General features: G+C 37.5%; 1 protein-coding gene across 4 annotated transcripts in view; it reads right to left on the bottom strand.

The window, feature by feature from the left end:
• PCDH15 (protocadherin related 15) overlaps window positions 1-23,377 on the bottom strand; it is a 738,374-nt gene that overhangs the window by 550,055 nt on the left and 164,942 nt on the right. Inside the window, exon 1 of one of the 4 annotated variants that reach the window (XM_040563494.1) lies at window positions 20,607-20,675. The exons of the other annotated variants lie outside the window; for them this stretch is intronic. The gene's annotated coding sequence lies outside the window, so the exon portion shown is untranslated. Of the gene's footprint in view, window positions 1-20,606; window positions 20,676-23,377 lie in introns of those variants that run through there. 4 annotated transcript variants of the gene reach the window in all.

The following is a 23,377-nucleotide window of genomic DNA, read 5'->3' as shown; positions in this document are numbered from 1 at the left end:
GCCCCCTCCTTGCAGCTTTCAAAAAGGAGAGTTAGCAGTTCATAAGAATAATAGAAACCTGGCCAAGAGCCCAGGTCTCTGCTGCTACAGGTCATGACAGTTACCTAATGCTACAGAAAACCACAGCAGGAATTATAGATTAGGAGACTTCAGAGACTGACTGGTTATGACCCCAAACACAAAAGAGACACAAGGAAACAGCTGAGAAATAGCTGCAGCACTACCAAAGATGAAAATCATGCTAGTTCAGTGAGATCCCAGCAGAGTAAGCCCACACAAAGAGTGTTCTCCCCAGCTGTTTTTCAGATGGCTGAAACAAGGGATAAAAACATGAAATGGCTGGCAAACAACACGGCAGCTATAGCAGTGCAGCACTTTCAATACGTCTCTTCTTTTTTCAGGATTTTAAATAGTTTACATGTCTGTATTATCTCAAATTATCAACCTTATCTCAAAATCATGGCTATATCTTTCCTGATGCTAATAGAAAAGAGAACTCTAGCTAGATATGCATTATGGATCAATGCAATACAAAGAAGCATTGAATTAGCTACTTACTGGATGAGTTAATATTTCTGTTCACCATTACGCTTTTATAAACTGATCCGCCACAAAGAAAATCAGCACCAATTTTGGCATAAGCGGATTTCTGGTAATCCAGCACAAATGACAGCACAATGCACTAGAAAACAACGTGTTCCAAATCTCTGCAAGACTCAGCTACAAAGTTAATGTGAACAGAGAGCAGGGAGTAGGAATGCAAAGGAGATAATATGCAAAAGCAAAGTAGCACACAACCTATCAATCTAGAACAAAGCAATTGAATTTGGTATGCAGAATCATATGGAATTACTGAGGCTTCCTCGGAAATGGTAAGTACAAAGCCTGCCTGTTCTGAGAGAACCAAGAAATTCTTCAAGCAGATTATCATTGAAAGAATAAGGAAAGAAAGAAAACCAGGCATAAGGCATCAACAAAGCCGGGGAAGATCAGATCGGTTAGGAGAGACTGGATAGAAAAACTCAGATAACACAACCTTAGAGTAATTAATATCCTTTCTATTGTAAGTGGATAGAGCTGGAATTCCACGCCAGAGTGCACACCCATTGTAGTATCGTAACAACACCTGAGGAAACCATCACAGCTTTACAAAAAGGTACAGTATGTATAATTCCCATTGCTGTGAAGAAAAAGAAAATTAAATGCAAGAGCTTCTCAGGCACCAGGACTCAAAACTGGCACCAGAAAGGCTTAAAGCTCTTGTAGCTCTTGTCCAGCCAGGGCTGGCCAGACCAGCACTGCACAGTGATTTGGATAACTTGCTGTCACTATACATCTGCCCAGCAGATTTCCTGTGTGGCTGGGAAGCTGCCCAACCCTTAGGTGAAGACCACGGTCATGATTCAGTCTCCCCCCCACTATTTTTTTGGTCATGTGTTTAACAATTACAAGACAACCGCTGCTATAAAATAATTCAATAGGAGTCTTACTTGAGAAATTCCCTTAACATGAAGTCCCCCTTAGCATCAAGATGCTCCTTGGACACATACATCAAAACAAGACTGCTTCCCTCTGAGCGCAGCTGCTTGTTGGAGCCTCCTGTTTCGAATCAGCGTGACTTTGATAATTTCCTGGAGAGCCAAATGGATGAGGATTACTCTCCATTTGGAAGCAATCCTGTTTGCGCACCCCTGAGGGTAATGGAAGGGAAAGGCACTCTAACCATACGGGTCCAGTCGTGGCGAGGAGATGACTGCTGACAGCAGAGAAGTGGCATGGGGCGACTCGTCCGTCACGCACACTGCGGGGCTGAGGCTTGGCACGGAGAGCTGGCTCGCTCACCCCCAGCCTTGGGGACCGGAGTGTTTCTGGATCCAGTTTAGGGAGTGATGCAGTCTGAGCCCCAAGCGTTTAAAATGGAGAATTCAGTACAAGTAAGACACAGGTTACGTATATAGGTTTAGCCCCAAATCTAATATACAACAGACAGAACAGCAGACAAAGCGGCAGTTCCCTCTGTCAAAACCAGATATTCTGGACAGGTCTGTTGGTTAGTTTTTTGACATTTGGGGGGGAAGATAAAATATTTTAATTTACAGACATACATAAACATGTCATCTTCAGCACTGTGTGTCATTTTTGTGCTGCATTTATTCCCCTTGTCTGTGTTGCCTTTAACTGGCCAAGTAGGAAAACACACAACGAGGAGCAAACTAGCTGCTCTGTCTAAACAAGACTTCCTAACAGAAGGCGACCAAGCCTAGCAGTGAATTCAACACTCTTAGAAACACTTTCGGAGGATGCTTTTTCTGCTTTCTCAGTTTCTGCACTGATTAAGGAGTGACTTGTGTGACTTCTCTTCATTTGCACATCGTTGTCCATCATACAAATAAATTGAGCTCATGCCCTTGACCTCTAGAAGAAGCTGCTTTGGGTTTTAGTAAAAATAAAACCGCTCTCTGTGGTAACAGAAGTCTCGATGTGGCTCTCTAACCCATCCTTATGCCATGTGAATGGCAGGCACATCTAAAGGTTAGTTCTCATATTATGAAATTACTACAGAGTATTATGGAAGTTTAACATTTGGGGTTAACATTCATCTGTAATTTGTAAAGTGGTTCATACTATCAAGTTTTATTGACTTTATTGGAGCAAGGACTTGATTAAGATGAGAGAGTCTCTTAGGATGAGACAGGGAAGTGTTAAAATGCTGACCTATGCATTCTAATTGAATTTTAGGTACCATATGCATTACTGGATTCATTGAATGGAAGGTAGTCATCGCCTGATACATCAGCTCTAGGGAGCAGCAAACACACAGAGGTTACAAAAGGATACGTGTGATTTATAGTTCTACATTACTACCATTTAAATAATAAAGTGACTAAAGATTTTTAAAAATATTTTTAGCTCTTGTATTTCATGTACGTGTGATAGCTCTTCGAGACTACTCCATTTTAATTTTGGCAAAAGCCCTAACTGACAATTCCAACAAATACCAGAATAAAAGCATGATGTTTATCAAGACAATTAGTTGACTGGAGGAAATGATGCCACTGTTAATTCTTCCCTACCACCATCTTATTACAAAGGCACCAGGAAACAGAATTAATGAATCTTTAAACGACTCCTCTCCCAGAGATCATATTAACAGTGTGGTCACTGTTGAAAAAAATAACCACTAAGGAGTGCTGTCAGAGCTATTGACAGTTCTATGAAGTTTTACCAGCATCATGCTGGTGCGTGTTCTGAAAAGAGAAAGTGTGAATCTTGTTAGAGGTCACGAAAGCAAATTTCTGCTGAAAGACAAATTGACAACCCTTCATTCACTTCTGGGCAGGGGACAGGGGAAGGAATAAAAAGTTTCACAAAAAAGTTTCACAATTTAACTGAGGAGAATTGAAAGCCAGATAGATGCGGGTTTTTTTTTGTTTGTTTGTTTTTTTAAATTGTGATTATCACAATGGAAGTTTCCTGGCAAAAGGAGATTGTTTCAAACATGAGACTGGGTGGATGTAAACTATTCCTCCTTAGCCAGCTAACGCAGTATTTACCCATTCTGTGGCCCCAAACACTTTGGGACATCAAACAGCATGGTGCTACGCACACACCAAAAAAAACATTTTTATCTTCACTGTCAGGACAGAGCCTAAACCTTGGTCTAACTGACCCCATGGTGAGTGCCCCAGTCAGTTCTGCTGGATAAAAAACAAGGAGGGAGAAAAGGAGGAAGAATCAATGATTTTGGGACTGTAACTGAAACTTGTTGGAGATCACCCCTGTCGAGCACTGACGCATCCAAAGGTAATATATCCAAATTATATACAACTTCCCAGTTGTATCACAGCACAGGTTTAGGTACACAGCCTACAGTTGAAGTAGGTTTTCTCAAGGCAAGATTTCTTTACTAAGGCTTTGAACAAGCAAGAAAATAAAATGAAATAGCTTGCTTAATAGTATATACCCACTCTGTTTTAACTAAAAACTACTGATTTTTTTCCTCTCACTTTGCTTTTATAGAACCCACAGAATACAAAAATATACAAAAATAAAAACAGAATATATCAATATTTTAATAACATGTTGACAATAATTTTAATTTATATACCTATGAAATTAACATAACATTTAGAACATGCAATCTGGGTTGCTGTAATGTTTTAAGGCATTCACCTGTCAGATTCGTAACTTTTTTGGAAGAGCGATAAAACCAAACTGTATCGAAATCTGAAAAAAAATACTAATGTGTATTTTAGTAATTACGTACTCCTGTCAACATTTCTACTAATTTCCTATTATTCACACACAATGGGCAGTGTACCTTCATAATGCGTGAGCAAGTAATCTCATCTGCAATACAATAATACTGACATCAACAAAGCAAATTCAACGTCAGCAAATTTAGTACCTTGTACCATGTGCTGAAGTAGCACAGTCTGTGTGAATTTGGGTTTAAACTGGTATGCTCACAAATTGTTTCCCTGAAAAAACAAACAAACAAAAAAAAAACAATAAAACCATGATGCTAGGAAGTAAGGCTGTGACATGATTCTAAAAGAAACAAAAAATTCTGAGTATGGTTCATACACCAGCTGATCCTCAATAAATCAGCAAAGCTTTGAAGCAACCATTTGAATTTACATTAGCTGAAAATGTCAGCCCTTAAGCCTAAACTCCAGCAAGCAAAACAAGAGAACAAGTATCTAACTTGTGAATATTCGTCAGTTTTGAAGCTTCATTTCCCATCGTATCCACAGGATAGAATCTTAATATTATTGCAACTACAGCTCTTTACATAAATCACTAAAACACTTCTAAAGCATACCAGCATACACATACAGCCCGTCTCCGAAGCAGGAGGTTCAAAACCCAAGTGCTGATCTGTATGAGAAATACTTTTTAGCATACACTCCACAGTGCCTCTCCAAGAGGCAGTTTGCTGCTGCTGCAACATCAATCTCACGTGCTTCTTTCACCCAGAGAAGCCTGCCCTACTCTTAAGACACTTGTGCCTAATTTTGTTGTTTACCACTGACAACTTGCGCCTAGAAGTTCAAGAGAGCTCCACTAAATCAAGTACTAACCTCAAGAGTTCTCTGAAACGCTCTCCTGCCTTCTCTTCTCATGCATTTGTATAGAATGCATAGAAACTTCTGGGTGTTTATACGCTTGGATTGTGTGTTCACACCATCACAACTGCATGCATTAATGCTTCAGTGGGTATGCAGTCAGCACTTGGAAGTATTTGAACAGTCCACCTGTGTTTTGTGTTGTTTTACTGGTATTGGCATCATCACTTACAACACCTGCAAGCAGACCCCAGATGGTCTGTGGGACCTGAGGCTCCATGGGCTGCACAACCACTCCAAGCAAGGCTGTGCAACTATGAAAATAAATTACTTTATCAGTCCCCTGCCTTACCCACCAGGGCTATATAAAGCTATTCATACACTTTGAGATGCTTACTACTTTGAACTGTGTGGCTCAAAATCTACTGATATTTTTTACTACTTTTTCTTTGTATTTCCCACTGCGTAGCTGCCTCAATGCTAGAGACTGAGTTTTGTAGCCAAGTCCTTCCCTAACAGACCAAGTTTCAAGTTAAAAAAAAAAAAAAGGAAAAAAAAAAGCTTTTCACTATTTGATTTATCAGATCAGTAACTGCAAGGTGGAACTCAGAAATGAAAAATTACATCCTCAGTTTGTCTGAGACTTTTACTGGAGTTACAGAAACTTTTTTTTTTTAACAGGGAAATACATTGCCAGGCAAGACCAACAGAGGTCTCCCTGGAGTTGCTACATCGCTGTTTCACACCTTGGGTATTCAGCAGTTGCTGCTGTCCAGTCCTGAGTGCAAATCCTCCCTCTAGTCCCCAAATTTGACAAAGAGGGCGGTGCCCTGGCATTTGGGCATTACAGTCACATAGTGGACTTCAAGAAGGCAGCATCCACACTAGCCACATTTTACCGCTTTGCATCTCATTTAGAAACAGATGACGTTGTGAAGCAGGCAAGGCAATGCAGACACTTTAACGAGGATTCCTACTTTAACCACGGGTTCAAGTGTTACAGTCATGTAACACAAATTTTGTTGTTGTTTGGTTTTGTTATTCATCTGTTTTTATTATTATTATTATTTGTTTTCTATTTAATCTAATGCTGTTTTATTTACCCATTTGTTAAGCTTCCCCTAAGCAATCCCTACAAAAAGGGTTAGGCCCATTTTTCACTTAGTTCTCTCCTCTCATTTCAATGATTTCGATTCTGACCACAGCCTCTAAGGCATGAATTCCTTCACAAAAAAACTTTTGTTAGACAATTCTTTGTTTCAGCCAAACAAGCTCCCAGCTTCCAACAGTTTGCTGCTAGTGGCCAGAGACAGCTTCTAGGTATTTAACTTTTAATGAATTTTTCTTCCATAATCTCATCCAATTTGCCCCTACACCTCCACAAACACCAGCCAGCGATGCTGCAACTCACCTCCAGAACCACCTGCTTGCTTCTGGTTGCTTTCAATCTGCAAGCCTTTTAAGACACAGCCAGCAACAACTCCCTACATATCCTCTTTGGGCTAGTCATAATTTATGACCTGCTTTCATGCAGGCATCAAACGGTCACTTCTCCAGCATGAAGAACCAGAGCCTTATTCGCTCCATGGCGCTGGTTATCCCCACTGCTCTGAGCCTCCCTTAATCCCATTCAGTCTGGTGACAAACACTCTTACCAGAGATGCACTCTGGTTAATTTTTCATCCTTTCAAAACCCCTTGACATTATATTTTCCCCCAAATTATATTTTTGATAGGTAACCAACACTGAACTGGCATTTTTGTCGAACCACCTAAAATAATCACAAGCTGTTTAATTTCATTCGAACTTTACTCTCATGAAGCTTTAACCTACTGAAAGTGCATGCCCAACTTCTATTACTCTCTTGCATACAAAGATATATTTTAACATTTTTTCTCCCAGAAGCAACTTAAGCCACTGAATAAGACCAATGATGACATCCATTACAGTTGCAAACTCAATGCAAACAACTTCAAATTAGAAGAATCTGTCTGACAAACTACCTTATTGCCTCCCTTTTCCTGTTTGTTAACACAGGAAAATACACTTCTGACATTTTTTAATTTTCTTAACACAAAAGAAAAATAACATCCTTTTATCTCCTCAAAACTTTCTTCCAGTCTTTGCCAACTTCTCAAAACAATGACTCATTTGCAGCCTGTGATTCAAAATGAGGTATGATCTATAATTGCAGGGTTTTTGTTCATTTTTCATGCTGCAAACTTGTACATTTAAATTTTTGCATGAAGCTTCTCAAGCTCTGCTTTTTAAGTGTTTTTTTTTTGTTTGTTTGTTTTTGTGTGTGTGTGCTTTTTTTAAGGACTATTGGTCTGTGAAGCTGTACAGGTTGGTTGCACATCAACTGTATATCTTATCTTCTCCCTAACTGTAGTCAGTGGAACTTTCACCATATATTCTGATTAAAGCTGTTTTTTTTTTCCTTTCCCCCTTGTATATTGAGTCTTCCTCCACTCCTTAGTACAATTAACTCCATGTGTTCAAATCTCATGCAACAGACCACCAGAATAAATAAAAAAAGTGAAAAACCTCAGCTACATAAAAGTTAATTGTGATTTTTTATTGTCATTCTGCTAAGCCTTTTGAGTTTAGATTTTTTAAGCTTTCTTATGCTTTTCTTTGCAACTACGATGCTTGCAGGCTTGCTTTTAATGAAAGCTGTGGTTCACGCCTAACTATATGAAACAAGTGATAAGATGAGAGGAAACGGCCTCAAGTTGTGCCAGGGGAGGTTTAGGTTGGATATCAGGAGAAATTTCTTTACTGACAGAGCTGTGTGGCATTGGAACAGGCTGCCCAGGGAAGAAGTTCAGTCACCATCCCTAGAGGTCTTCAAGAAACATGTAGATGTAGAACTTGGTAGCATGGTTTAGTGGTGGACTGTAGTACCAAGTTAAAGGTTGGACTAGATGACCTTAGAGGTCTTTTCCAATCTGAATGATTCTATAAGAAGCCACCAAGAAAAATATTTTAAGACCTTCTACAATACAATTTAATGAACACTAGAATTGTATTATTAATACTTTCTACTTTAAGAATGCACAAAAAAATAATACAGTCCAGATCTTGTGGTTATCTGGCTGCTCACTTTTCTCTGGAAAAGACTCAGTATCAATGAAGGAGGACAGCTTTGAACTCCTTCATGAAGCTGCATCTCCAGAAGACCACAGCAATAAGAGCCTGACAGCCTATGTGCCTGCTTAGGTACACGAGAATACTCTGAGAAAGCGGAGGCTACTCCTAAAGCTCTTTCAAAAGAAAGCAGTACTTCCCTATTCATAAAGTGATTATTGGAGAATATTCATTTTTAGAAGGCCTGAAATAGACTTGATCTAGTCACCAAAGCTATCCCCCCATCTGCCTACTGGGTATTTCTCATAGTTCATGATGCCCCAATGCCTTTCAGAATAAAAAACACCTGTCCCTTATGAACAATATTACATGGACCTTAAAGGTCATCACGTAACTGAGCATGCATTATCAAAATACCAGTAATTTGGATGAAGTTACGGACACAATCTTTTCTTTAACATACTACTCATACAGTACGGTCACTGCTAAGCACTAATTATTTTGTTATTGAACCAAGTACAGAAGTGACATTTAAAGGTATTAGAAGGCTTTCAGTATAATAATCACCTACTTTCTCCTGATCACTACGTTCTGAACATTTTATTCATGCCAGGAATTTCCCACTCTTTCTTCCTGTTCTGTATAAGCTTAAAAATCTCAGAATTCTTCCTGTTCACAACACAAATCTCGTCTATCAGAAACAACTTTGCAGACTAAGGTATCCTTACAGCATATAAACTCATAGATGGATTGTTAGTTTTTGACTAAAGATTTTTAAATTATTCTGATGAGATTAATGTGCAAATCAGCAGCACCTCTGATGGATTACAACACTCATTCATGACATCCTAAACTATTAGAAATCTCTCCCAGCACAGCAATGGATTTTGCATTTCCCCAGCCTATGCCACTGGATACTGTACTTTTATAGCTTCCCAAACGCTCCACTAAGAGTTCATGAGACTTGGGCAATGCTTTGCATGACACAGCAGTCACATCTAGACCTCATTTATCTGACCCTGAGACAAGCAAGAAAAGGCCACTGCATACCAAACCTGCCCCATTGCCATGATTGCACTATAAAGCACAGCAGTGCTGAGACCGGTCATCGGTCATCGGAGGAGAAAGAACGTTTTTTATAGACTTAAGGGTTTAGGATAGTTTAGAACATGGTATCTTTCCCAAGCTTAATTCCGAATTTACGTTAGATTCCTGTTTTAAAAACATTATGTCTTTTAGAGGCAATTTTGGTTTACCAATATATACACACAAGTCTTAACACATCGTTTTCTATGTATGTATGTATCACTTTTGTGAGATTTAATAAAATACAGACCTTGTTAATAGTGGAGAAATATTAAAATTATGGCTGTGTTTCTCTCCAGAACATTTTCCATCAGTAAGGTACACTTGATGCTCAGAAGTTGGCTCTGTGCAAGGTAAAATTAATCAAAAAAGTCACAAACTGTCAATCTGTGGTCACAAGACAATCAGGTAGAAAGATTAAATAGGGACAAAAGGTAAAATCCAAGTAAAGGAAATGTAAGAATATTATACACTTAGAAAAAGGTATTGGAAGTAAAATGTCAGATTAAGTAGTGAAGAAAGTAAGTCATACTAAGTAGCCAGCTAATAAAAATTAATGCAAGTTGTTCGCATGATGCAGGTACTTATTACCCCTGACTTCTGATGCTGTAATACTAAATAACATTTGTAAAACAAGAGTCAGGTCACCAAAATCATAAGCCCCAGCAAATACAGTCATTTTAATGGGTTTCTGACTTTTTAAACTATTTTGAGTCATTTTCAAGCTTTATCACAAAAGACTAGATACTTGTCACTTTCACTTCTTTGGATCCTCACAGACTCCTGTTATCATTTTTATTTACTTTAAAACTGAGCTCTTTAATAACCCAAATACTCTCAGATATCCAAAATTTTCTGACTTAATAACACTGAGTCACACTAATGTCTACACCCACCCACAGATAATTAGTTATATGCCATGAGATGATAAAGGGAAATCAGCACAGACTGTATAAAATAATTTTTCCAGATAAAGAGTAAAAAAACAAAACACTACACTATAGACAAAGAAAGAGGGGGAGAGAGATAATGCATGCATGAGCATAAGCAGGACTTATTAGAATAGTAATTTTATACTGCTAAACTAACTTCTTCGTCATGTCTTTATAATGGCTACTGAAAGATTCACATGCTTTTATGTTGATGTTTTACTACATTTAAATAGATTTAAGATCCATAAAGGCGTAAGTGAAACATAGTGTAAGGCCAAAATACAAAACTGTTTGTACAGCCACACTTGATACTGTAAAATTTAAGGAGAATTAACATTCCTCAGTTCCCCATTCCTCTATTTCTATAAAATGAGGTGTCAGGGGGCGTGGGTCGGAACTGGGAAGGAAGACCAGGCACACACACGGCTGGGAGGCAGCACAAGCAGGGGCAATGGGTATGCCTGAGCTTAAAATCCATCCCCCAAGAAACTGACTTGTTCCTTGTTACTAACTGTGTTAAAGCTACCTAATATCTTCTTTGGATCAAGCTATTTTACTCCTAAATCTCTGTTGTATTACCAGTCATTTAACAATTTCCTATCCTACTACTACAGACTGATACAACAGATTATCATCTACTATTTCAGTAGACTTTACTGAACACAAAACACAAGATGATATCAGTTACAGTTTCCGCCTAAATACACTTTCTGCCTAAAGGCCCAGAATTTTCTCTTTAAAAATGACTCATGTATACAACCCTTTAATCTATATAACTTGAAAGGTGATATAAGCAAGCATAGGCTAACTTTATTTATATGCACACATACAAAACTAATGTGTACATATGCATGAGTGTAATTCACATAGACAAAACTGCAAATAGTTGATTTTATATGATATACACAGCAGATGGGTTGTATAAACCTAGTTGGGTACCAGGTATTTCTCCTCCTAATTATTTCTAGATACTTAAGGATTGGAGTTGTATGTTTCATCCATGTACAACTCCATGAGCCAGAGAAAGCTCTTATCAACCACATTCTCATCGCTGCTAGCTTTTGGGGATGATTCTTGTCCATTTTTGTTGTTTTCATTACTTGATAATTGCACCAGTCCATGTTTGTATGCCAACACCACAAGCTTGTATACACAGTACACTACTCATTTTTCCTGAATGATTTTTTTTTTCCTGAATGATTTTTTTTTTTTTTGGCTTGGGAAGTATACACTTGTCCTTATCTGTAAGTCAAACTGTTGTCAGGTTTAACGTGATGAAAGTAAACATTTACTTTGCTATTGCTGAATAGCTCATTTTTTGAATAATCTTATTTACAATCCTTATCTTATTTTCTGGTAAGTTGTTTGCTTACACATAAAGATAAACTGTAGTTTGATTAAAGATAGCTGTTTTCCTACACAGGAAAAATAAATAATACACTTTGAAAATATTTTAAGACTTTACAATTTATTGTGTATTTATTTATTATTCAAACTAGTGAATCTCCCACATGTGGATTGGCTGAATGAAGTTCTCCACACACCACAAAACTAGGTTCTCTATGTACACAAACTGTGTCCTGTTACACTTTGTGGTAAAGAGCAGAGATTAACAGCACTGCTGATGTGCCACTTAAAGGACTCATTAAAAAATGTTGGGAGAAAAAATGCAAGGCCCAAGTAGATCTAAAAATATATCAAATTTTATACTAGGAATGAAAAGAACAATTTAACTGAAGTATACCTAAAGCAGCAGCAAATTTGAATGAAAGGAAATTATTACTGAAGTAAATGCTTGCTAACAAAAGGAGCATTTCCAGTAGCCTGATCACTAAGATCACTTGGGTACCATGCAGATTCAGTACTGGTAAAGATTTAGCCTTCTCTTTATTACCTCTTGCTTGTTAGGCTAGGAAAATTGGTCTACACTGGAGAAAATCAGAAGGTGGGTTGGCTACCCTAGCACACACGTTGTGAACGCTCAGTTTCACATGCAGCGGCACATCAGATAGCCAAAAAGGAGAATTCAGTCAAATGCACAGTTTATGCCCAGACATAAAATGCAACTCAAACATCAGGGATGGGGTGCCTTCCTCCATCTCTGATACCATGGATGTGAAAGTATGCAGGCTGAGGCCAAGGAGATGCAGGAATTTCACATCACATCACAGACACTGAAAAAAGTTTTTCTTCTTGTTTGTCATTTATAAAACCTGGGACAAAAATCAGTTTTTAAGCCCTTTTCTAAGATATTAGGACAGGGAATCTGAGAGTTTATACTCTTGGGACAAGTTCTGACTATGTATTGCAAGTCAGTGTAATGAGAAATCTAAGTTTCACCCAAAGCTCAACTACCTTAGGGGTTAGGTTTCTTTTTTCTTTGGTTTCTTCTTCTTCTTTCCACTGGATTTGTCTGCAAATTCACCTCAGGTACACTATATGTCTGCAAGAGTTAAGACATTTTATTCAGAGAATTCTGACTTTCAAATACAAGTTTCTTATATCTATTTCCTCACAGGAGAAACAATTTATTTTCCTGTAAATCCTGTAGCTGCTGGGTAACAATGGAGTGCGTTGGACTAGCCCAGCCTGCAGCAGTCTTCCACGTGCTTGTAGAATCTGTACCATTAATATTGCTCAAAATTGAGCACAAACACAGCACTCTACCTATTGTCTGTCTGCTCAGAAACACACAACGGAACACAGCTGAGAGAATGTTTTTAAATGAAATCATCTTGATACTGACCTATAGCTGTTACTGTAAAATATTGGGACTAAGTCCAAGTTGCAAATTCCTCACTTGCATAAAAAAATGGCCATGCTTCTGCAAAATAGATTTTAGGCAACTAACAGCAAAATACTGCTATAGTATACTGAGGGTGGCTTCTGCCAAGCTTGGAGGATCAAGCTTCCAGTTTATAAGTAAGCAACTAATTTTAAGAGTAAGCAACTAATTACAGGAAGGAATACTTTGCAACGTATATGCATCATCTGAACTGATGTTGGGTGTGATTAGAGATCACATTCCATTAATAGAATAGCACGTAGCTAACAAAGCAGGGAAAGGTAAATACACACGTGTTAAATGGTAACCACGAATGTTAAAAATGTATTTGTCAAACTGAGATATTTTAACACAACAAATGTTGACAAGTTTTGTGTTTTTTTAATAGTAAATGCCAATCTCTATCCATTGTAAAATAAATCTTGAAATATGAAGCACTTGCCCACTTTATCTAATCAAAAATAACCAAAACTCAATTGTTCTTTGAATTGCCTAAAATACAAAGATTGCATAACAATTTCAAACAGACTAGAAGGAGACAGACTTAGGCTTTCATGCCAGGTTCTTGTAATCTTGAAAGAATCAGAAACACTTACTATAGATGTTCTATAGAAGGTTGATTTTTATTTTTTTTAATAAGTTTGATAATGCAAGTCCACTGCATTAGAAAAGGAGATGGGTACCTACTACTCCATGAAACCTGTCAGTAAGTAATTAAACAGACAATACCTTTCATGCAGGATATGTGCAATAGGCCCCCAAAAGCAAATGAACAATATACCCTGCTCATATAACTGAGGACACGTAAAAATAAAAATAAAGAGGTACTTTTACAGAGAGATGGAGCTGTGAGGACCTAAAAAAGAGACAGTTATACAGTTTGTTTTAAGGGCAGGCTATTGCAGCGTGCCATACTGAATGTTTGCCAATGTGTAAATCCTACCTTTGTTCCACCTTCTTTCCCTTCGCAAAATCGAACTCTAGATTACAAAATTGAACTCTAGATTAAAGAAATCTCAGACAAAACGAAGAGGTGATTGAGATGTAAAGTTGCCAATACCCCGAGAGATGGGATGTGAAAAAACATGAACATTCTTATTAGGATTTTACTATTAATTTCACTTCTGAAACCGTTTTCAGAAAAACAACAGTTGTTTTCAGTTCTGAATACCTAACTCATCATTACCACAGAACACTGCTATGGACGCACACGGTTTCCCTATTACAATCCTACTCAAATGTTCACCAAAAACAGGCTAATATTCAACAAAGCTCTGGGATGTTCACAATGATCCACTTCTGTTCTGAAACATCACTAAGGGAAACAGAAAACAGTTCTTTTTCCATAGCATGGTATTTCCATAGTATTTTCCCTAAGATAATATTGTTGCAGAAACTTTCTTCTGAGAAAGCAAATGCAAGAAAAAGCATAGCAGGCTGGGAACAGCTGGGGAGAACACTGATTGCAACCAATATCAAATGCCCTGGCAGGGCAGCATGGGGGCCATGCTGGCCAACACATCCATGGCAGCACTCCCCTAACTGAACATGAAGTGACGTTGTAGACCAAATGGTTGGTCTACGCTACAGATCTCTGCCAGCAAGTCAGTACAGGATGTAAAAACCTGTACTGTTTCATTATTGAAGCGGATAAACTAAGTACTTAATGTAATACATGGATATGAATAATTCATGTAATTTTATCTAAGATGATACCAAAACAAAGTGTTTTGGTTGTACTCAGCGATGAAAGGCGTGTCTGGAGGGGGTTATCATTTTGGAGAGAAAAGCTGCATAGTATCATCTTTAGTTTATGTCCTGAATAAAACAAACACAACTGATAAACTAGGCAAAATCGAATGCACAGTGATGGCATTCAACCAGAAGGCTTATTTTATCCCACAAAACCAATTCAACTAGAAAGCTTAACTTGAAGATAAGTGCTCCTCTAACCAATACACCAATCTGATGCCTGTCCCTAGATACACAAGGAAAAAAAAATCATGATAAACATCTGTCTCTAATACCAGCCTACTTACAGCCCATGAAGGCTCACAAATGATGATGGACTGGAGGGAAAAAAAAAAAGTCATCAACTTCCTTACAATTTCCAAGGCTGTTTCCTCAACAAGGTACTTGAGAACACTCAAGGAGTTCTGCCAACCTCACCATTTCTTTGACAGATTCTTCCTCATCTTGTGTTTCTGGTTACCGTCTCAAAACTGTAATCAAAGTCCTACACCCCACTGGCAATCAAGCCTCAGAGGAAAGCGGTGTTACTATTAACACAGAAGTTGCTTTTCTCAAACGACCGTGTTGCAGGTTCTGTTACTCAGCCAGCTAACCAGCTGAACCGTTCTGTTCTCCTCTTCACCCAGCAGGAACCCATGGCATGCCACACCACTTGGCATGGAGGTCTGCCCTGACATCAAAGTGTTCTCACTTGGAGCTGTTAGTACCTTCCAGTTTAACTTAATTATACCCTACTGGTTTACTTAAAAAAATGTGCAGGAGAAGGAAGGCAGTCCTGAAACCTTAACATTTTGTGCTCAATTGCATAAATTTAACTGACTAACACTAACAATTAAACATTCAAATCCCCCTAACTAAGCAATGCAAATAAAACTGAACAGACAAAACAACTGCCGGTTCTGAGGTTTTCTTCTTCTTCTTATCCCAGGTTAGGGCTTGGGGACCACAGCTTCAGCACACAGGCACAAGTACCTACTACTGACAGACAGTCTACATGATGCAACCACTACTAGCTCCTGGTTTGGGACTAGCATCTCTTTTTCATCTCTGCCACAGACATATTGGGAAATGAAGAGCTCTGATGACAACGACAAAATGTGGAAAACATTAATTTCCACATCACAAAAAAGATCTCAAACAATCCATAAATGTCAGAAGAAAATTCAGAAGAAATTATGGTTAACTATGTTCAGAATATTCCAATTAGCTTACTAATGCAAAAGCTGAGATCAATTTTCAACATAATCATTTTACTTTTGGTATCAAAATGAACCACAGATGTGGAATAGGCTTGTGCATTTATTTATCTACAAATTAAACGTATCACCTTAATGGCAATCTCTTCTGAGCCTGCTAATTATGAACGTGTCTCTTCTGACAGACTCAGTCAGGGACCTTTACTTTTCCTTACTCTACAAATGATTCAACTGATTGGTGTGGGATGCAAGTACAAGGGGAAAAAAAAAGCCACTGTTTCTAAACTACAGTTGACTTCTACTGTATTCTTACATTCCAGTGTCTAATATCATTACAAATGTATGTCATATTAGCTGTGCTCAGGACCAACTACTTACTGCACTTAAAAGCAACAGCAGCTCACCATGCACCAAGGTGAAACAAAGCTGGAATGGCATTTAATCGCTTGCAAGATACTTTTGTGGAATTAGGAGCAAGGTGCTTACGTGGGGGGAAGGTGCTTACGTGGGGGGGATGTTCAGGAGGAACTGGGGCTGGGGGGCAAATGTTGGCCAGAAAATTAGAGTAGGAAATTCTGAAGAACACTTCTGCAGTCAGCCCTAACACTTGCTTTTTAATGGTGTAGTCTCTGGACATGTCAATATGTCAACCTTCAGTTTTACTTTTTATCCTCTTTTCCATCTTCCATGGGCAGTACCAGGAATTTTGCTGTTGTTTCACTTTATTGTTCATCCTCGTGCAAGGTTACTTTATAAACACTGGGGAAAGCTGAGGGAGGCAAGCTTCCCAAGGCAAGGTGTGGCAGGCAGCACAAGGAGCTGAGCCCCTGCTGCTCAGGAAGAACAGGAGAGTGTTGAGCCAAGCAGGCTGCAGACAGTCCAGCTTTGTAGGCGATGGAAAGAAATCCCAAAGGAAAATGCAGGGACTAAGCAACGCTTGCTCAGCAACTTCATGCACCAACCAAAATCAAAGGACTGATCATAGGAAGAAAGGTGCTTAGAAGCCCCCTGTACTTCTGTTTTTTCACTGGGATTTTTCTCTATCTAAAAAACTAAGCATTTGAGCTACTTTCTACCCAAACCTGCTTTTATTTAATGTTTAAAAGCATTCAGTCATATTAAAAAAAATCACCATAATGGGAAGGACTAGACAGATCCCCCTCAAAGCTCTGAGTTTGGGATTTAACTATGACACTAGACAGCATCTCAGGTGCATTACTTACACAAGCAACGAAAGCATCAATGTTTACCTTCTTGAGCATTAAGCGAAGTTGAAGCACCACATGGCACACAAAACACAACAATATTGATGTCACTTTTGCAACGTGATAGCTTGCACTGTAAAATGATTTCAGCAGCCACCAACCTGTATGATTTCAACAGGCAGCATTTCGTCTCAAAGCACGAGCCTACAGGTGCAACAGGCAGCTATCTCAAGCTTGAAGTCTCATTTCATGCCTTAATTCAAAGTCAATCTGTGTGCTGAATGTGACTCCTTCTCCCAGCCTGACTTGTGGTGGAACCAGCCAGTGACCGCAGAACAGCAGAAGATCCCCTCCTAGCCTGCAATCCCATAAAAAACACCCCTCACGCTGACAGCACCAAGGCCTCACTTGAAAATGTCACTTGATATCGATTAAATGACAATAAGGAAATCAGCCATTTTAATGACCTCATCTTCATCCAGTCTTGCCACTATCACTATACATGCACAACAGTTAAATGATGTTTGGGATCATTCTCGCCCAAAACAGTTATCAAACTTGCAAGCTGTGATATTAGAGAAGAAAGGCCATTCCAAATTAAACCCAACAATGACACATTGCAGTTTGAGAAACTCAGTAACGAATTGCCATTAAGTTTCTGAGCACATATGCATCTTGATAAGAGCAACCACCATTTAACTACGTAAAAACGAAAAATATTTTTGTATGATAGTATTTTTATGCAAGTTGGTATCAGTTGTACTTTAAAAACAAGTAATTCATTTATAAACTAATTTGAGCAATATAGCCTGCCAAATTGAGCCTGAAGCTTGAAAAACCAAAGTTGTGCAGTAAGAAACTAGTCCCCTAATTTCCTGCATGAATGGAGACACAAAATTAAGACAAAGTATCATTTTATTAAGGCTCAGAAAACATGCTTTTAAAACTAAGGTGGCTTTTAATTCTTTAGTTTCCACAGTCTTTAGAAACAAACACTTGTTTAAAACCTCTCAGTGATGAGGCTTAATGGGCTGGAGGCAATCTGTGTTAATGGTGTCTACTCTGGAATGGATTTTTTTTTCTGTCAATGTCTTTAGCTCGGAAATAGCCAACAATTATTTTTCTCTAGCTTCTTTTTATTATTAACTATCGGAACAAGAAATTATCAGCTGAACTCAGACATCATCATGCTTAAACCTAAGATGATATAAGTGCTGTAGGGAGTTTTGCTGTTGTTCTAAAAAGAACAATTAACTGTTAGGAACTTAAAGGTACCAAACCATTCTTCCTCTAATTACACATCTCAGGCATTGCTAAACTCATTAACAAAATGAAGCCACTATTCTGTGGCTGATAAATTATCAAAATTAGTGTGTATTCCAGTGACTAAAAATACTACCAGGCTGGAAACTTCTGATTTAAATAGGTACTGTTACAGCAATAATACAAAATAATGTACCACAAAGGCTTCCTAAAGTTTTTGAAAACTAAATCAAAAAACAAACAAACAAAACTCTATTACTTTCCATGTGTATCTTTTTGAATGGCCAATTATCTTGAATTGATTTTTAGAGATATATAAACAAAACTTCTGTAGCTCTGTAAGCAATGCAGGTAGGTAAAAGCATGTTTTTTAATGTAAAACCAGTACAACTATATAGCAACAGGCCTAGACGGGTCTTGGTATTTTAGGTGAAAAAAAAAATGCATTTTACAAATGACTTCCTTTGATCAGAGTGGAATAAAAAAACATAAAATTTAGAATATTGTATCACATTTGTGCTCATCTCTTCAAAAAACATCCATTTTGGATACTCATGTTAAAGTTTTTATCTGAATTTAAATACCCCTTAATTTTAACTGGCATTTTCAATAGCATTCAACATTCATATAGACTTTTTATATTTACAAATGGAGAACATTCACTCAATTCATGCCTGTAACTATGACTTATAAATCTGAGCTCTGCCTTTAACAGTTACGTTCTATTACTTTCTGCATCATTCTTTTCCTTCATGGTAGTTGACCATCTTAATATTCCTTTAATTATAGCGTGTCTGTACCAAAGGTACAATTCTACTAAAATCAAGAGAGCAGAAAATCTTCAATACATACACATACATATGGAGGCGGTTCTTCATCCCACATAGTTAAGAGTCTAGAACAACAATAGCTACTACTAGGCAATCTCCTTGGTTATGTCTACTGGAAGGGAAATAATAAGAATCAAAACATTTACTTACAGATTTTGATGACTATTCCCTGAATGGGACTAATAACAGAGCAAGACCACTGCTTCATTAATTATTTCCAAGCATTCCTGTAACTCACATAGCACCTTACTATTGGTGCGTGATGGTTTGTGGCTACTTGCTGATTTTCTCCTCGAATTTCTGTTGTCTAAAAATACATGTATTGACAACTATTGTCTTTATTTGTGGTCAGTCTATCTCTAGTTGACTGCATTCCGTATAAGAAGCAGCCCAAACACTAACCAAACTGACAATTAACTGTGTTGGCACATGGTTCTTCTTGTAAGTTCTTTTATTACTGAATAAAGCATTTGAACTGCTTTTGACATTGATTTTCAAGAGGAATGTCCATCAGTTTCAGAAGTGCTTCATCTAGCCTCCCCTCCCATAAATTCAGGATGTGCAATTGTTTATGCAATTTTTAGCAATTGCTTTTAACAGTTCTTCCTTCTTTTCTGTTTTTCTACATATAATAAACTTGTTTGCAACAGGCTGCATTTAAATTTCAACTTTTTAGTCCCTAACTTCAAAACAAAAGGTAAGCCCGAATGTTTAGGTTCATCTTCATGACAACAGCAGATCAAAGTTTGATTTGCCATCTGCCTTGGGCGCATCTCTTAAATCTTTGTTTCTATAATTTATATTTACTACAGAGTAAGCCAAGGCTATTACCCATATTATCTGGTGCCTGTGGTATACCTCCAAACATGTTAAATCATTACTTGTGTAATCAAAGCATAAGTTTTGTTTGAGAAACAATGCATAAAAGAAGCTGGATTTTCATCTTGAAAATGTCAAACTACTGCCTAAAATGCTCAGCTACATTTTTCTGAAACAGCAAAGTTCAAAAAAAGCCATCGACCTGACAGATCTCTGACACATCATGATAGATGTGACAGCTCTACTGCTTTATTGCCAGAAATGTCCTCCAACAGAATGAGGCAATCAATGAAAAATAATAAATTTAGTCCAGATTGTGGAACTATTTTTTGTACATGCACAAGATATGATACGACACATTTTTTTACATCTCTGGAGACTCCTATTTTAAACTGTTACACTAACTTTATTTATTTATTATACCATACTAGTTACACTACCTAATCAGTTTGCCTGTTTTATCTGTCCAACTGTTAACAATGTAAAATCGATGCGAATCTTTGCTTCACCAAGCTAGAGAAAGAAAAAAACATCTAATTGAAAACATGCTTTCCCATGAAAAGAGCAATTTTTTCTTACCTTTTTTCCAGTCCCTCTGTCCAACAGCTGAACAACAGCTGCTCCAAATATAACTGCTGAATTACATTCCCATCTTCCTACAAAATATTGTTGATTACTACCACATCAAGATTTTACCTTGAGTGCACAGTGTGAATACATTTCTTTATTTTTTTAATTCACATATATGAGGTAGATTACGGCAATTTTTTCAAGTTATTTTGACATACATAAATCAAAGCTTTCTAGATGAAAAATCAGTTTGATTTATAACTAATGCTTTTGAACGTATTCTACCCTCTACCTCCCAAGTTACAGCCTTGATATCACCATTAGAGAAAAAACTCCAAAAATGAATTTTCTGAAATCATTTGACCACAACACTAACAAAACAAGCACAGCTAAGTGATAAAAACATTGATAAAAATACGCTTTTTTTAAAAAATGGTACCATGACTACGTTTAACATTTTCAGTAAGTAGGCTCAATAAATCTAAAAACTGATGCCTGAATAGATTGATGGTTACTTGTGTTTGTGTATGATTTCAAAATACATCAATGTATCACTGTCATAGCTCGATTTCTTCCATTTTTCATACTTTCATAAACACAGACGATACTTAAAGTTGTAGTTACCAAGATTGAATTAAACAGTATTACACACGCAATAGTAAATACATGACTCCAGTTCACACAATTTTGAAACTAGGACCTTAATATGAGGATTTCAATAACATGATACAAAAAAAAAAAATCTATTTATTCACAGTCATTTTTTTCCTTGAGACTGTGGTTCCAAAATAAGAAATGCTATGACAGGGTAGGAATGTTATGGTACTCTTACAGTCTTATCCCCTGAAATGTGATGGCTGCATGCAGAAAGGCTGAGTACCATCTGTGTAAGAAACAAGAAAAAGAGTTTGTTTTGCTCTTGTATAAACAATAAATAACACGAGGAAATAATTGCAGGCAGCAAGGTAGGCGAAGTGCATTGCTGGCTCCTGAGGCATTGGGACGCACCTGGCCACCATTCTGTCCCCAGGCCTTGCCAAGGGGGGTGGGCTTACTGCTGCCTGAGTAGTATTTAATAGCCTGCTACAGACAAAAGGGGATTTTGAACTTGAAATGTCAAATGCAGAACATAAGAACAAAAATCATATTTCATAATTGGGTGCATGTTACCAAAAGGTAATCTTTTAATTACATGTGTGGCCTCTCTTTTCCCAACAACCTTTGGTTACACATAGCTTCACTCTCATGATTCCCGTGAAAGGCAGGAAAGTAACATATTTTTGTCATTCAGATAAGCAAACCTGAAGTACAGCAAGATTGTGATAAACTTTCAAAGAATCATATAATGTTCCCATGACAGTCATTTCAATGTGTGCATCCCATAGCTATTTTTGGCGAGCACAGTTTGGGGTGTTTTTTGTTGTTTTGTTTTGTTTTTGTTTTTGTTTTCAGTGAAAAGATACAGTATCTGAGGAAAACAAAATCAGTCTGAGCTGTGCCATCACTGCTTTGTGGTCATTTTAGACAATTATTTCAAAATAGTCATATTAAGTCCAGAAAGCAACAGGCACTGTATAACAAAGAAACTGGTATTTCCCTTCAAGCCTCGTGATACTTTTTGTGCTATATTTTTGCTGACATCAGACAAATGCTCTGAAAATGTACATCCATTTTGCTTTCAAAAATATTAAAAGCTAGCTCTAAAAGAGTAACATTTTTTTTTCTGTGAGTTTAAATGTTTTTAATTTACTTTTATTTTTAACAATATCAAAATATTTTACATTAATATAATGGAATTGCTTACTACATCTGAGTCTATTTCTTGATTTTTCATAACTGGCACAGCAGTTCACCTCATCATATTTAATTTTGCTGTTATCTTATTACCTTCTGATTCAAATGTAAGTTTAAAAATAATGTTACAGAGGACAAATTTGGAACTGGTAAAAATGCATTTCTTAATGTATGATCAATGCACATCGCACAAGGAGAAGAATATCTATTAACATCTATTAATACCTATTAACATCTATTAATATCTATTAATAACAGACCTGGCATCTCAAGCTAACTTTGTTACTGAAATTCAGTACTATTGGTTGCTGATAAAGGTATAACAAAATCTAAAAACAACATTGATGCAGTAACAAGAACAAGTTGTATTTGGTGCATATATATTCATAATAAAAATATATGATCAGAGCAAGGTATGATCGTATATAACTACATGAAAACCTAAACTCCTGGAGAACTTCAATTTTTCTCCATTCTGATTCCAAAGCTAGCTTCCTTCCTATAAAAGGATCACTAGATCTAGCTATCAGTAACAACACACCTACAATTATCCAGGACATCATCTCTAACCCTGAACCAGGGACCTAAAACACTAAGAAATGGATTTACCGTTTCATATAGAATGAGTCTGACATCTGAAGAGAATTCAGTGCTGTAAGTCCACTTCTATTTTCTGCATATACCACCATCTAAAACCAAGTCACCACAGCTTGTTGCATAACGGATCCCTGTTTGGCTTCCTTGGTCTTCTCTGGGTACTCTTTAGTTCATCCGTTCACCTCCACAAAATACAGGGGCAGGAGTTTCCTGCCCTTCAGTGGGTCTCAAATCACTGTTCACTTACAGAGCAGTTGCTTCAAACGCTCTGTAACACATAACACTCGTGCTATGCCAGTTGATTTTACTGATCAACAGCTCCCTAGGTGAAAGGAGAGTCTGCCTTGGGACAACTGAGATTCACAGATTTTACATATTCATTCTCACTG

Source organism: Cygnus olor, chromosome 7 (genome assembly GCF_009769625.2).
Source record: "Cygnus olor isolate bCygOlo1 chromosome 7, bCygOlo1.pri.v2, whole genome shotgun sequence".
NCBI lineage: Eukaryota > Metazoa > Chordata > Aves > Anseriformes > Anatidae > Cygnus > Cygnus olor.
Note: the sequence above shows the minus strand (reverse complement) of the source record. Positions and strands in the feature narration are given on the sequence as shown.